A 14,967-nucleotide genomic window follows, 5' to 3' on the forward strand; every position below is an offset into this window, starting at 1 on the left:
ATCATTCCTTGCATAGGCAGTCAAGCCATCTACATGGTGAAAGTAATACATTAATGACTGCTTGTCATATGAGTGATCTTGACTAGGAAAGATTGATAGGCTTAATGAAACTTAATAACTAAAAAATTTCAAACGTGTCTGTTTAGAGTGTTGTCCTTTGATTCTAAGGCCATCTTCCGTGTCTAGATACATATGACTGTAATTGTAAACCATGGCTGCTAAATTCAGAAGTGATAGAAAATACTCTAGGGTTTTGATATCCTTCATCAAACAGGATTAAAAGACTTGAAATTCTGTCTGCTGACCTGATATCTTTGAGTGTCATGCATGGGTATTCACTCAGTCATGTCTGATTCTTTGTGACCCTTTGGACTGTAGTCCACCACGGTCCTCTGTCCTTGGTATTTTTCAGGCAAGAATACTTTAGTGGCTTTCCATTTTCTCCTTCAGGGGATATTCCAGACCCAGGGATCAAACTCAGGTCTCCTGCATCTCCAGCTTTGCAGGCTGATTCTTTTAGTGCTGAGTCATGAGAGAAGCCCTATCTTTGAGTCTCACAGGCCCCTAAAGACCAGATGTAAGTTATCTTGCTTTTTCCAGATATGCTCCACTTTTATTGGAAAGACTTCCTGCCCAGCTAGTACTCTAAGCAGTCAGGCCAGCTATGCTATACATAATCCTCAACACAGGGGATTTCAGTTCCTTGCCAGCCCACTGAATTAACTCATCCTCCTGTCATTACAAGCTCTGCAACACACAGCTCTGCTGTCTCACTCTGCTCTTAATGGTTCCACATGGTGCCTGGTGCCCTCTTCTGTTGGGCTGAGTATATACGACTAATAAACTCCCATCAGTCTCATTCATCCAGTATCAGGTGTCATGAGTTTAGCTATGTACTACTATTTAGGGTAGGGAGTCCCTCCTTAACCAATGGAGTGAATAAGAGATAATCAGAATATAAGCAACCAGTTTGTCAAACAGTAGACTAACTCCTTAGTTCGTCCATCATACAACCACATAGACAATTTTTTTCTAAAATATGTTTCAAATTATTCTTCATATATTAGACTAAATGAGAAATTATAAATTATTTATTCATATTGATTGCATACTTTTTTTACTTATAACTTCTACTTCAAAGAGCATTTGTGGTTGCTTGTACAGTGCTGTACAAGATATGTAAATAAATAAAAATCATCTCTCAAAATTAAAGGAAGAAATTAGATCATTAAAGGGGCTTTAAATAATATACATTTATATATTTGATTGAAAAAAAATAATAAAGGGGCATAATCTTCTGTCAATATAGCAAACAAACTATTTAAAAAAATCCTAGAAAAGAGCACCTGCAAGGTTATAGATAAAGAAGAAAAACTATAACGTTATGTTGAGATGAGGGTAAAGTAAGAAAATTCCTAACAGAAGGAAAATTACAAGAAAGCACAAATCTAGAGAGGCAAGCAAGAACTGAAGCTGGCATTCATCTTAAAAGATAACACTTAACATGTGCAGTAGGGTAAATTCTATTTGTTTAGGAGGGAAATTAACAGATTTTTTTTTCCTCAGCCTTGGCTCTTGGTAGGAAATCAACACACATACACCACACACACACACACACACTTACACCACAGACACACAGACATTCATTAAAACAAAAATTCTAGGATGACTTAAGAAGTACAACCTTGCCCTTATATGGATTTGAAGTTATAATTTACATTAATTCTTGACATTAAAACACAAAATACATAACTGAGTTGGTGTTAATCCCAGATAGGAGGCGCCTCGGCTGGAAGGGAAGTCAGAGGGTCCGGCCGCGCGGGAAGAGCCCCGGGAGAGGAGCGCGCGGGCCTGGAGGCAGCCTGTCTCACCACGCCTTCCTGAGGGACTGGAGACTTAGTGTTCCGAGCCGGGTGGGGAAGCGGCCGTTTGTCCTTCCCCCAAACGCCCAGGAAACGGCCCTTCTCTGCACCCACCCCCGCCCGGGCAAATCTTCTCTGGAAAAACACAATATGACATAAACTTCAATCTGCACCCTTAAAGCATGAACTCAAAAACACCACACAACACAATTCATCCTGAGCATCAAACCTGGACTGGCATCTCGTTTCATACATGATATTTTACATGTTTCAATGCTATTCTCCCAAATCTTCCCACCCTCTCCCTCTCCCTCAGAGTCCATAAGACTGTTCTATACATCACTGTCTCTTTTGCTGTCTCGTACACAGGGTTAGTGTTACCATCTTTCTAAATTCCATATATATACTAATGCATATATATGGAATTTAGAAACAAAACCAAGAAGAAACAAAAAGCTACAGAAGAAGATTCTTAAAGACAAACAATGAAACTATTAGATGTAAAGTATAGTAAGTGTTTTAATAAATAAAAAGAAATTTTCTGTTATCTCATTGTAAGGAGCTACAAAAAACAGCCATAACATTTGAGAAAGGAATATGTAAAACTTTTAGAAACTAGGAATGCAAGAATTGGCATTAGAAATGGACTGAACTAGGACTAGATCCTTCAAGTTTAAGACAGGTAATCTGAGAGCTACAAAGAGCAATAATTTTGAACACTTTCCACTTTCATTCATTTTTTTTTCTTTTTTATTCTGAAAATATGCTCTGATAAAAAGTAAACATGTATGCTGTAACATTTTTGCTATTTTAAATATAAATTTTAGTAGCATTAGTTATATTACATTGTTGTACAACTATCACTATCATCATCTACAGAAAAATCTCCATTTTTTCAAACCCAAACTCTATTACCTATTAAATGTAACTCCCTATTCCCCCCTCCTCTTGACTCCAGACAACCACTATTTTATTTTCTATCTCTAGGAATTCGACTACTCTAGCTACCTTTGGCTTATTCCACTTAGCATAATGCCTTTGAGGTCTTTCCATGGTGTAGCTTGTGTCAGTATTTCATTCCTTTTTAAGGCCAAATAACATTCAATTTATGTATGTCCCGCATTTAGATTATCCATTCATCCTTTGATGTATATTTGCATAGTTTTCACATATGGCTATTGTGAAGCATTCTGCTATGAATAGTGTTGTACCACTATCTGAGTCATGTTTTTAATTCTTTTGGTTATGTACCTAAGAGTGGAATTGCTAGATAGTATTATGCTATAATTCTGTGTTTAACTTTTTGTATAATCATTATAAAGAAAAAGTAATTTTAAAAAAAGAAATTTTCCGTAGCAATTATGCTATAATTCAAATAAATGTGTGCAAAAATTTATATGCAAAAGTTACACCTTTTATTGAAAGACCTTAGAGATTGTATAAATAAATAAATAAATAAAAGGACATCCTATATTTTCAGATAGGAAGACTTGAAATTGAAAATATTAATTTTGTCAAAATAAACTTGTTAATAGTTTGTGATCTTAGTTCCCTCACCAAAGATCAAACCCAGGAGGAGGGTTCGGGATGGGGAACACATGTATACCTGTGACAGATTCATTTTGATATTTGGCAAAACTAATACAATTATGTAAAGTTTAAAAATAAAAAAAATTAAAAAAAAAAAAAAAGATCAAACCCAGGCCATCAGGGAACGCATTGAGTCCTAACCACTGGATCACCAGAAAATTCCAAAAATTATATGATTAATTTTTAGAAACTTGAGAAGTTAATTTCAAAAAATTATATTCAAGCATGAAAAGCAAAGTATAAATAAGATATTCCTAAAGAAGTTTAACACCTGGGTGAGATTTCCTCACCCCAATCATGGTTTTTATAATGCTATACTAATCGTGCGTTGTACGTTTTTAAACTTCAATTTTTCTGCTGCCTCAATATCCTCACAAACAGGTGTGATCATCCTGCTAGTGACCAGATGCACCAAATGTAATAAAACTGGTCCCTGCCACAAGCTCTCCTTCTTGCCCTTGCCTGACTGACCCAACGACATGCAAACAAATCAGTGGAATTCCCTCATGTCTTTTACTTACTCCACACGATCTCCTATAAGGGAACTTACCCATAGGCACTGCTCTCTCTGCTTCCCTCACAGCTTGATTGAGACTGCTTCTTTAATGCTTTCCCCTATATGAGAACCACTCTTGGAGTGCAGTGACTCTGCTTGGCTAGGACCTTTGACTATAATAAGCCTTTTTTTTTTTTTTTTCTCCTGTGCTTCTTCAGTTTACCCCTTGTAAGTGTACCTGATTGACCATCACCTCAAAGAACAGAAAAAAAGAACTTGTGTTAGTGAAGTAGGAATAGAACACTCTGTGATGAAACTAAATAAAAAGCTAGGAAATGAAACTGTGCCTACATGGAGATTTTATATATTATCAGGCACCATTGCCAAATAGTAGTAAGAGACTTAAAATAAAATACATAATGCTGTGAGATTTAATTATACATATAATAACAAAAGATGATCCCTACTTTAAATCATAAACAACAGTGATTCAATATAGATCAAAGAATCGTATATGAAAAGCAAAAGACAAATTGTACTGGAAAATATAAAGCTTTTTTTTTTTTTTGAAGAGGAGTATAATTTTCAAAAACAGACAAAAAGTTTAAGCCAGAAAAAAATAGACTTAAAAGTAACAATTTTATGGAAGGAAAAAAAGCTATAGCTTTTTGCATCAACATGAATAATTTTAAAACATAACATTAAAAAAAGCAAAATAAGGCCATTCATACACGTTTCAAAAGGAGAAAAAATAAACTATATGTTTTCCAAATAACATATAAATTGTGAAGAGAATTCACAATTCTCAATTCACAATACTGTAAATTGTGAAGAGAACCAAGAGAATGAAGGGAGTAAAGAAAGCTAGTGGAAGTCGCTCAGTCGTGTCTGACTCTTTGCTATCCCATGGACTGTACCTTGCTGGGGTCCCCATGGAATTCCCTCCATGGAATTCTCCAAGCCAGAATACTGGAGTGGGTAGCTGTTCCTTTCTCCAGGGGCTCTTCCCAACCCAGGAATCGAACCGGGGTCTCTTGCATTGCAGGCCCATTCTTTACCAGCTGAGCTACCAGGGAGCCCAGGGAATGCACACTGCTGCTGCTGCTGCTGCTGCTAAGTCACTTCAGTCTTGTCCGACTCTGTGCGACCCCATAGACGGCAGCCCACCAGGCTTCCCCATCCCTGGGATTCTCCAGGCAAGAACACTGGAGTGGGTTGCCATTTCCTTCTCCAATGCATGAAAGTAAAAAGTGAAAGTGAAGTCGCTCAGTCGCATCCGACTCTAGTGACCCAATGGACTGCAGCCTACCAGGCTCCTCCGTCCATGGGATTTTCCAGGCAAGAGTACTGGAGTGGGGTGCCATTGCATTCTCGGAAAAGATGATTCAGGAGATTTCAAAGCCATTAGTCATTTTTTCCTTGTTATGTTAGGCAGTGGTTACACAGATGTTACATTTACTCTTATATCTTAAACTCTACACATACATTATATATACCTTTTTAAAAGGCACTGCTCTTTAAGAAGTTTTAAGTATACAGAAACTTGGAAAGTTTGTACAGAGTCTATGTGTAAAAAAAGCTGAGTGCCGAAGAATTGATGCTTTTGAACTGTGGTGTTAGAGAAGACTCTTGAGAATCCCTTGCACTGCAAGGAGGTCAAAACCAGTCAATCCTAAAGGAAATCATTCCTAAATAGTCATTGGAAGGACTGATGCTGAAGCTGAAACTCCAATATTTTGTCTACCTGATGTGAAGAACTGACTCATTTGAAAAGACCCTGATGCTGGGAAAGATTGAAGGCAGGAGGAGAAGGGGATGACAGAGGATGAGATGTTTGGATGGCATCACTGACTCCAACATGAGTTTGAGTAAGCTCCCGGAGTTGGTGATGGACAGGGAAGCCTGGCGTGCTGCAGTCCATGGGGTCACAAAGAGTCGGACACAACTGAGCGGCTGAATTGAACTGAACTGATGTGTATTGACTTTCCCCTATTATCTACATTTTTCATTAGTATGGTATATTTGTTGCAATGAATGAACCAGTACTAATATACTAACATGAGCTTGAGTCCATACTTTATTCAAATGTTCTTTCTTTTTACATAGAGTTCTTTTGCTATTTTAGGATCCCATCCAGAATGAGATATCAAATTTAGTAATCATTCTAATTAGGATACTCCTAGCAGTAACAGTTTCTCGGGCTGTCCTTGTTTTCGATCACTGTGATATTTTTGAGGAATATTGGTTAGATATTTGGCAGAATGTCTCTCAATTGGGATTTATTTGGCATACTTATTATGATTAGATTGGGGTTATGTGTTTTGGGGATAAAGACCACAGAGGTAGGTGCCATTTTCATTATATCAGGAGGACCAACTAATAACACGACATCACTTCTGATGTTAGTTTGGACCACTCTACATTTTTTTAAATAAATACTTGTTCAGTGTTACCTCCCTTTGCACTCATTTTACATGCTAACAAGGTAGTCCCTGAAGCTAGGCTTCAACAGTACGTGAACCAAGAACTTTCAGATATACAAGCTGGATTTAGAAAAGGCAGAGGGATCAGAGATCAAATTGCCAACATCTGTTGGATCATAGAAAAGGCAAGGGCATTCCAGCAAAACATATACATTTTCTTCACTGGCTATGCTAAACCCTCTGACTGTGTGGATCACAACAAACTGTGGAAAATTCTTAAAGACATGGGAATATCAGACAACCTTATCTGCTTCCTGAGAAACCGGTGTGTAGGTCAAGCAGCAACAGTTAGAACCGGACATAGAACAATGGACTGGTTCCAAATTGGGAAAGGAGTACATCAAGGCTATATATTATCATCCTGCTTATTTAACTTACATGCAGAGTTGCTGCTGCTGCTAAGTCGCTTCAGTCGTGTCCGACTCTGTGCGACCCCATAGACGGCAGCCCACTAGGCTTCCCCATCCCTGGGATTCTCCAGGCAAGAACACTGGAGTGGGTTGCCATTTCCTTCCCCAATGCGTGAAAGTGAAAAGGAAGCCGCTCAGTTGTGCCCGACTCTTCGCAACCCCATAGACTGCAGCCTACCAGGCTCCTCTGTCCATGGGATTTTCCAGGCAAAAGTACTGAAGTGGCATGCCATTGCCTTCTCACATATGCAGAGTACATTATGGGAAATGCCAGGCTGGATGAATCACAAGCTGAAATCAAGATTGCTGGGAGAAATATCAATAACCTCAGATATGTAGATGATACAACTCTAATGATGGAAAGTGAAGAGGAACTAAAGAGCCTCTTGATGAATGTGAAAGAGAAGAGTGAAGAAGCTGGCTTAAAGCTCAACATTCAGAAAACGAAGATCATGGCATCTGGCCCCATCATTCCATGGCAAATAGATGGGGGAAAATGGAAGCAGTGACAGAGTTTCTTTTCTTGGGCTCCAAAATCACTGCAGATGGCAACTGCAGCCATGAAAATTAAAAGATGCTTGCTCCTTGGAAGAAAAACTATGACCAACCTAGACAGAGTATTAAAAGCAGAGACATCATTTTGCCGACAAAGGTCTGTATAGTCAAAGCTATTTTTTTTTTCCAGTATCATGTATGGATGTGAGAGTTGGACCATAAAGAAGGCTGAATGCCAAAAAATTGATGCTTTCAAACTGTGGTGCTGAAGAAGATTCTTGAGAGTCCCTTGGACTGCAAGGAGGTCAAACCAGTCAATCCTAAAGGAAATTAGTCCTGAATATTCATTGGAAGGACTGATGCTGAAGCTGAAACTCAAATATTTTGGCTACCTGATGTGAAGAACTGACTCATTTTAAAAGACCCTGATGCTGGTAAAGATTCAGGGCAGGAGGAGAAGGGGGAAACAGAGGACGAGATGATTAAATGACATCATTGACTCAATGGACATGAGTTTGAGCAAACTGGGAAATAGTGAAGGACAGGGAAGCCTGGCAGCTGCAGTTCGTGGGGTCACAAAGAGTTGGACATCAATGAGCGACTGAAAAACACAACACCTCTAGTAGACTCCTCTATCTTCCTTTGAAACATATGAAAAACAACATAAAGAATTTAAGACTTCCTACTTTTTCTCCCTATCAACTATCTTTAATTTAGAAGGATAAAAAACATTCATGTGTGGCACTTTCTGACATCACTGATTTTGGCTTTACAGAAAGATTTCAGGTTTGTAAATTCAGCCTTTGTTCTCTCATATCAGGTTTAATTTTCCCTGTTGTGCCCTATATTTTAGGGAAGAAATACTGGGTTTCATTCTCCTCTAACTTTCACATTACTTTACGAGAAAACATGATCAGTCCTCTAACAGATTCATTCCATTTTTTTCCCCAGAAAAATTCTCTTTGATAGCCTAAGAAAGTGATAATTTTAACAGACACAGGGTTGGTTTTCTTCCCTCATTCTTGACATGCATATTCTTCTGTGGTACACAGTTATGTCTCCAAATATAGGTTAAGGCTTCCATGGGAGGAAAGTTAAATTCATTTTTTCTTACCATGCTTCTAGATTATGGCACTTAGATTGCTTAAATCCACGATTGATTGATAAGCTGTTCTACTTTTCAAAATAAATATTTTAATACATGCTAAGTTCTCTTTTGATACTGGAACTTCCATTCAAAAATTCAATAAGGAATTTAAGTTGCAATATTGCTATGTTATACTCAGTTAAGTAATTTTTTTTTCAGAAGAAAAAACTAAGGAAAAGAGGTCAACCCATTTTCTTAAAGGTAATGCTATATAATAGTTTAAATAGGATTAATCTCAGTTTTTTCCAGTTTTCTTCTCTTTATAGTAACTTAGATTTTGTGCAAAAAATAAAGCAAGAAATGTTGTCTTAACAATACAAACTGTACCTGGTGTTCATATACTGCCTCAAATTTATTTAGCAAAACTGAAAAATCAGAAAAGAACTCCAAAGGTCATTCCAACCCTCTTATCCACTATATATGATTTGCACCTTTGCTATGAATTTCAATCAATAGTATTTCAGACTGCCTTAGGCAGGGTGACAGAAGGGACTGCACCAGGGAGAAAGGAAGAGTAAGGGGAAGGTCATAGCAAGGTAGCAGGGTATACTTTTACAAATCACATGTTACATTTTGTATCATCATCCCATCAAACACAGCTTAATGTTTGACAACTTGCACCATACTGTTTGAAAGTTCCTTGTAAACCCATCATTCCAGGATATTTGACATAAGCATAAACACTCTTTTCATCTTTTTTCATGTGTCAGAACCTACCATATCCTGATAAAATGTATCCTTGTGACCAACTCTGAATTAACTTTTTATCTTACTTTCCTGTTTACAGGACTGAGAGAGGGCCAATACACTCTGATCTCCACTACTGCTTCTGTTCTAGAAATTTATTCTGAAAACATAAACCAACATTTAAAAAAAATCCATCATCATTCGTCATCTTCTTTATCACTGTGTTTTGAACTCCAGCTCATTCTTCTGTCTTCTTAATTTTTTTGCTCCTTGAAACATGTATCTCCAAATAAGTGTGTGTGTATATATATATATATATATATATATATATATATATATATATATCCTTATATATATATTTCCTTATATAAATGGAAATATATGTATATTTCCATATATATTATATATATTTAAATATTATATATACAATATTTTAATGTGTTAACTAAAGAGCCACAAAACACCTAGCTTTAAGGTACTAGATTTAATTCAATTATAAAGACTACTACATTATGTCCAATATACCAATGCTGCTCCCATTCCTTTTGATTTTCCCTGCTCCATACCAGGTTTCCAAATTATCTCTCTTTCTCTTACAAGCAGATTTTTAAAATAATATTTTCACTGTTAATCAATTGTGTTTCCTTAATTCACTTTCACAAAGCATATACAATTTAGTACTTTTCAATCTAAACTCTGCTACTTCATGGAACCTGTTCTCACAATAGTTTCTAGCCTCATACTTTCCAGATTCAGTGACCTTTTCTCAATAATAAAATCTAACCAGGCTATGTAATGTTATGCTACAGTCACAAATCACTTCCTGAATCTCAGGGATGTAGCACAATTTTTTTTTTCTCATATGTTGAAAAACAGGTATAAATTGCCATTTCTGGTCCTTCTGCTCTCTTGAATAGTTCTTCAAGCACTGATTCAAAGGTTCAGGCTAATTCTATGCAGTGATTTCTCCATCTTTATTTTTTTTTAATAAAAATAAATTTTGTAATGAATTTCACTCCCTGGAAATACATTTTCAAAATTCAAAAAGTGGCATTAATATGGTTATAGATAGGTTTTCAGTGAAGGTGGGCTAGGCTAACAGCTAGGATCCCATCTTTCCTTAAAATGCAGAATTAAATATAAAAGGAACACACAATGGAGAAATAAGGACAGTCTCTTCAGTAAGTGGTGTTGGGAAAACTGGTCATTGACTTCTAGAGATGGGGAAACTGAAATTCAAGAAAACTTGCTGGGCACCAGGGCATCGTCTGGACCAGCCTCTCACCCTCCTGACGTGGCAGGTGCTCATCCACTTCCTGATGTGCAGCACAGCCATAACCCAGCCTGCAGGGGTGCATTGGATCATCCAGACCTTGCCCCTGAATAGAGGTTCCCAAGGCCAGCCTGCCTCTCAGGGACTGAAACAGCCTGCTGGACTCGAGGTTGGGATGGCAGTTGAGTGTTGCCAAATGAATGGGAGGGGAGAATAGAGCAGGCTATGAATGAAGTCCAAGGTTCCACCGTCTTGGTGGGAAATGTGTTGTCATAGACTCCAAACGTTCACGACATACACTCGATCTGAGGTCTGTGGCTCAGACTTCAGCCTTTCAGGCGGTCATTTGGGTGACCCTGACTTGAGCAGACACAGTTCTGTGGCCCTGCCATTAGCTGTCACATCCCTGTTGGCGAAAAAAGTAGCTGGACTGAAGGACAGATGAGGTCAGATCACACCCCGAGGAGTGGGTGCACCAGGGGTGCTTTTGTGTTCCTTCCATTTTATTACAGTTTCCAAGTGTCTAGTTAGGAAGGGTGAAGTTGACCCCATTTTTTGTGGTGGAATCCAGATAGGGGCAAGGTAGGAATTTTTCTTAGGGTAGGCGTGTCTAGAGACAGCTTTTTCATTGAACTTGCATCTTCAAACTCATGCCCTTCCACGAACTTCACTTAATGAACACATCTTCAGGAATGACAGAGGTTTGTATATATCTGCTGTTTCACATGTCTACTATCTGTTCTGTCTATTAGAGTGTTTGGGGGCGGGGGGTGCAAATTTGTTGCTTTCGTTGTTCATTTTGTACTTGCACGTGTATTTCAGTCCTCCTCATATTGTCTGTGACAATAATTTCCTAACAAATTAGGTTTCAGTTCACTTCAGTTACTCAATTGTGTCCAGCTGTTTGCGAACCCATGGACTGCAGCATACCAGACCTCCCAGTCCTTCACCAACTCCCAGGGATTACTCAAAGTCATCTCCATTGAGTTGGTGATGCTATCCAGCCTCTCATCCTCTGTCATCCCCTTCTCCTCCCACCATCAGTCTTTCCCAGCATCAGGGTCATTCAAGAGTCAGTTCTTCTCATCAGGTGGCCAAAGTATTGGAGTTTCAGCTTCAGCAACAGTCCTTCCAGTGAATATTCAGGACTGATTTCCTTTAGGATGGACTGGTTGAATCTCTTTGCTGTCCAAAGGACTCTCAAGAGCCTTCTCCAACACCACAGTTCAAAAGCATCAATCCTTTGGTGCTCAGCTTTCTTTACAGTCCAACTCTCACATCCATACATGACTACTGGAAAAACCATAGCTTTGACTAGATGGACCTTTGTTGGCAAAGTAATGTCTCTGCTTTTCAATATGCTGTTTAAGTTGGTCATAACTTTTCTTCCTAGGAGCAAGTGTCTTTTAATTTCCTGGCTGTAGTCACAATTGGCAGTGATTTTGGAGTCCAAAATAATAAGGTTTCTCACTGTATCCACCGTTTCCCTATCTATATGCCATGGAGTGATGGGACCATATGCCATGATCTTTGTTTTTTTAAATGGTCAGTTTCAAGCCAGCTTTTTCTCTCTCTTTTACCTTCATAAAGAGGCTCTTCAGTTCCTCTTTGCTTTCTGTCATAAGGGTGGTGTCCTCTGCATATCTGAGATTATTGATATTTCTCTCAGCAATCTTGATTCCAGCTTGTGCTTCATCCACTCCAGCATTTCTCATGATGTACTTTCCATATCAGTTAAATAAGGAGAATAATAATATATAGCCTTGACTTACTCCTTTTCCAATTTGGAATCAGTCTGCATTCCATGTCCAGGTCACACTCTTGCTTCTTGACCTAAATACAGATTTCTCAGGAGGCAGGTCAGGTGCTCTGGTATTCCCATCTCTTGAAGAATTTTAGACATTTTGTTGTGTTCCACACAGTCAAAGGCTTTGGTGTCAATTAAGCAGAAGTAGATGTTTTTCTGGAACTCTCTTGCTTTTCTGATGATCCAAGGGATGCTGGAAATTTTATCTCTGGTTCCTCTGCCTTTTCTAAATACAGCTTGAACATCTGGAAGTTCACAATTCATTTACTTTTTACCTGACCTGGAGATTTTTTAGCATTGTGTTGCTAACATGTGAGATGAGTGCAACTGTGTGGTAGTTTGAGCATTCTTTGGCATTGCCTTTCTTTGGGATTGGAATGAAAACTGACCTCTTCCAGTCCTGTGGCCACTGCTGAGTTTTCCAAATTTGCTGGCATATTGAGTGCAGCACTTTCACAGCATCATCTTTTAGAATTTGAAATAGCTCAACTGGAATTCCATCACCTCCACTTGCTTTATTCATAGTGATGCTTTCTTTTTTTTTTTAATTTAATTTTATTTTTTAACTTCACAATATTGTATTGGTTTTGCCATATATCAACATGAATCCACCACAGGTATACATGTGTTCCCCATCCTGAACCCTCCTCCCTCCTCCCTCCCCATACCATCCCTCTGGGTTGTCCCAGTGCACCAGCCCCAAGCATCCAGTATCGTGCATCGAACCTGGACTGGCGACTCATTTCATATTTGATATTATACATGTTTCAATGCCATTCACCTAAATCATCCCACCCTTTCCCTCTCCCACAGAGTCCAAAAGACTGTTCTATACATCAATGTCTCTTTTGCTGTCTTGTACACAGGGTTATTGTTACCATCTTTCTAAATTCCATATATATGCATTAGTATACTGTACTGGGGAGAAGGCAATGGCACCCCACTCCAGTACTCTTGCCTGGAAAATCCATGGATGGAGAAGCCTGGTGGGCTGCAGTCCATGGGGTTGCTAAGAGTCGGACACGACTGAGTGACTTCACTTTCACTTTTTACTTTCATGCATTGGAGAAGGAAATGGCAACCCACTCCAGTATTCTTGCCTGGAGAATCCCAGGGACAGAGGAGCCTAATGGGCTACTGTCTATGAGGTCGCACAGAGTCGGACACGACGGAAAGCGACTTAGCAGCATACTGTATTGGTGTTTTTCTTTCTGGCTTACTTCACTCTGTATAATAGGCTCCAGTTTCATCCACCTCATTAGAACTGATTCAAATGCATTCTTTTTAATGGCTGAGTAATACTCCATTGTGTGTATGTACCACTGCTTTCTTATCCATTCATCTGCTGATGGACATCTAAGTTGCTTCCATGTCCTGGCTATTATAAACAGTACTGCAATGAACATTGGGGTACACGTGTCTCTTTCAATTCTGGTTTCTTCAGTGTGTATGCCCAACAGTGAGATTTCTGGATCATAAGGCAGTTCTATTTCCAGTTTTTTAAGGAATCTCCACACTGTTCTCCATAGTGGCTGTACTAGTTTGCATTCCCACCAACAGTGTAAGAGGGTTCCCTTTTCTCCACACCCTCTCCAGCATTCATTGCTTGTAGACTTTTGGATCACAGTCATTCTGACTAGCGTGAAATGATACCTCACTGTGGTTTTGATTTGCATTTCTCTGATAATGAGTGATGTTGAGCATCTTTTCATGTGTTTGGTAGCCATCTGTATGTCTTCTTTAGAGAAATGTCTATTTAGTTCTTTGGCTCATTTTTTGATTGGGCCATTTATTTTTCTTGAATTGAGCTGTAGGAGTTGCTTGTATATTTTTGAGATTAGTTGTTTGTCAGTTGCTTCATTTGCTATTATTTGCTCCCATTCTGAAGGCTGTCTTTTCACCTTGCTTATAGTTTCCTTTGTTGTGCAGAAGCTTTTAAGTTTAATTAGGTCCCATTTGTTTATTTTTGCTTTTATTTCCAATATTCTGAGAGGATCCTGCTGTGATGTATGTCGGAGAGTGTTTTGCCTATGTTCTCCTCTAGGAGTTTTATAGTTTCTGGTCTTACGTTTAGATCTTTAATCCATTTTGAGTTTATTTTTGTGTATGGTGTTAGAGAGTGTTCTGGTTTCATTCTTTTACAAATGGTTGACCAGTTTTCCCAGCACCACTTGTTAGAGATTGTCTTTTCTCCATTGTATATTCTTGCCTTTTTGTCAAAGATAAGGTGTCCATATGTGTGTAGATTTATCTCTGGGCTTTTTATTTTGTTCCATTGGTCTATATTTCTGTCTTTGTGCCAATAGCATACTGTCTTGATGACTGTGGCTTTGTAGTAGAGCTTGAAGTCAGGCAGATTGATTCCTCCAGGTCCATTTTTTCTTTCTCCAGATTGCTTTGGCTATTTGAGGTTTTTTGTATTTCCATATAAACTGTAAAAGTATTTGTTCTAGCTCTGTGCAGAATACCATTGGTAGCTTGATAGGGATTGTATTGAATCTATAAATTGCTTTGGGTAGTATATTCATTTTCACTATATTGATTCTTCCAATCCATGAACATGGTATATTTCTCCATCTATTAGTGTCTTCTTTGATTTCTTTCACCAGTGTTTTATAGTTTTCTATATATAGGTCTTTAGTTTCTTTAGGTAGATATATTCCCAAGTATTTTATTCTTTTCGTTGCAATGGTGAATGGAATTGTTTCCTTAATTTC

Source organism: Bos javanicus, chromosome 28, assembly GCF_032452875.1.
Source record: "Bos javanicus breed banteng chromosome 28, ARS-OSU_banteng_1.0, whole genome shotgun sequence".
Lineage (NCBI taxonomy): Eukaryota > Metazoa > Chordata > Mammalia > Artiodactyla > Bovidae > Bos > Bos javanicus.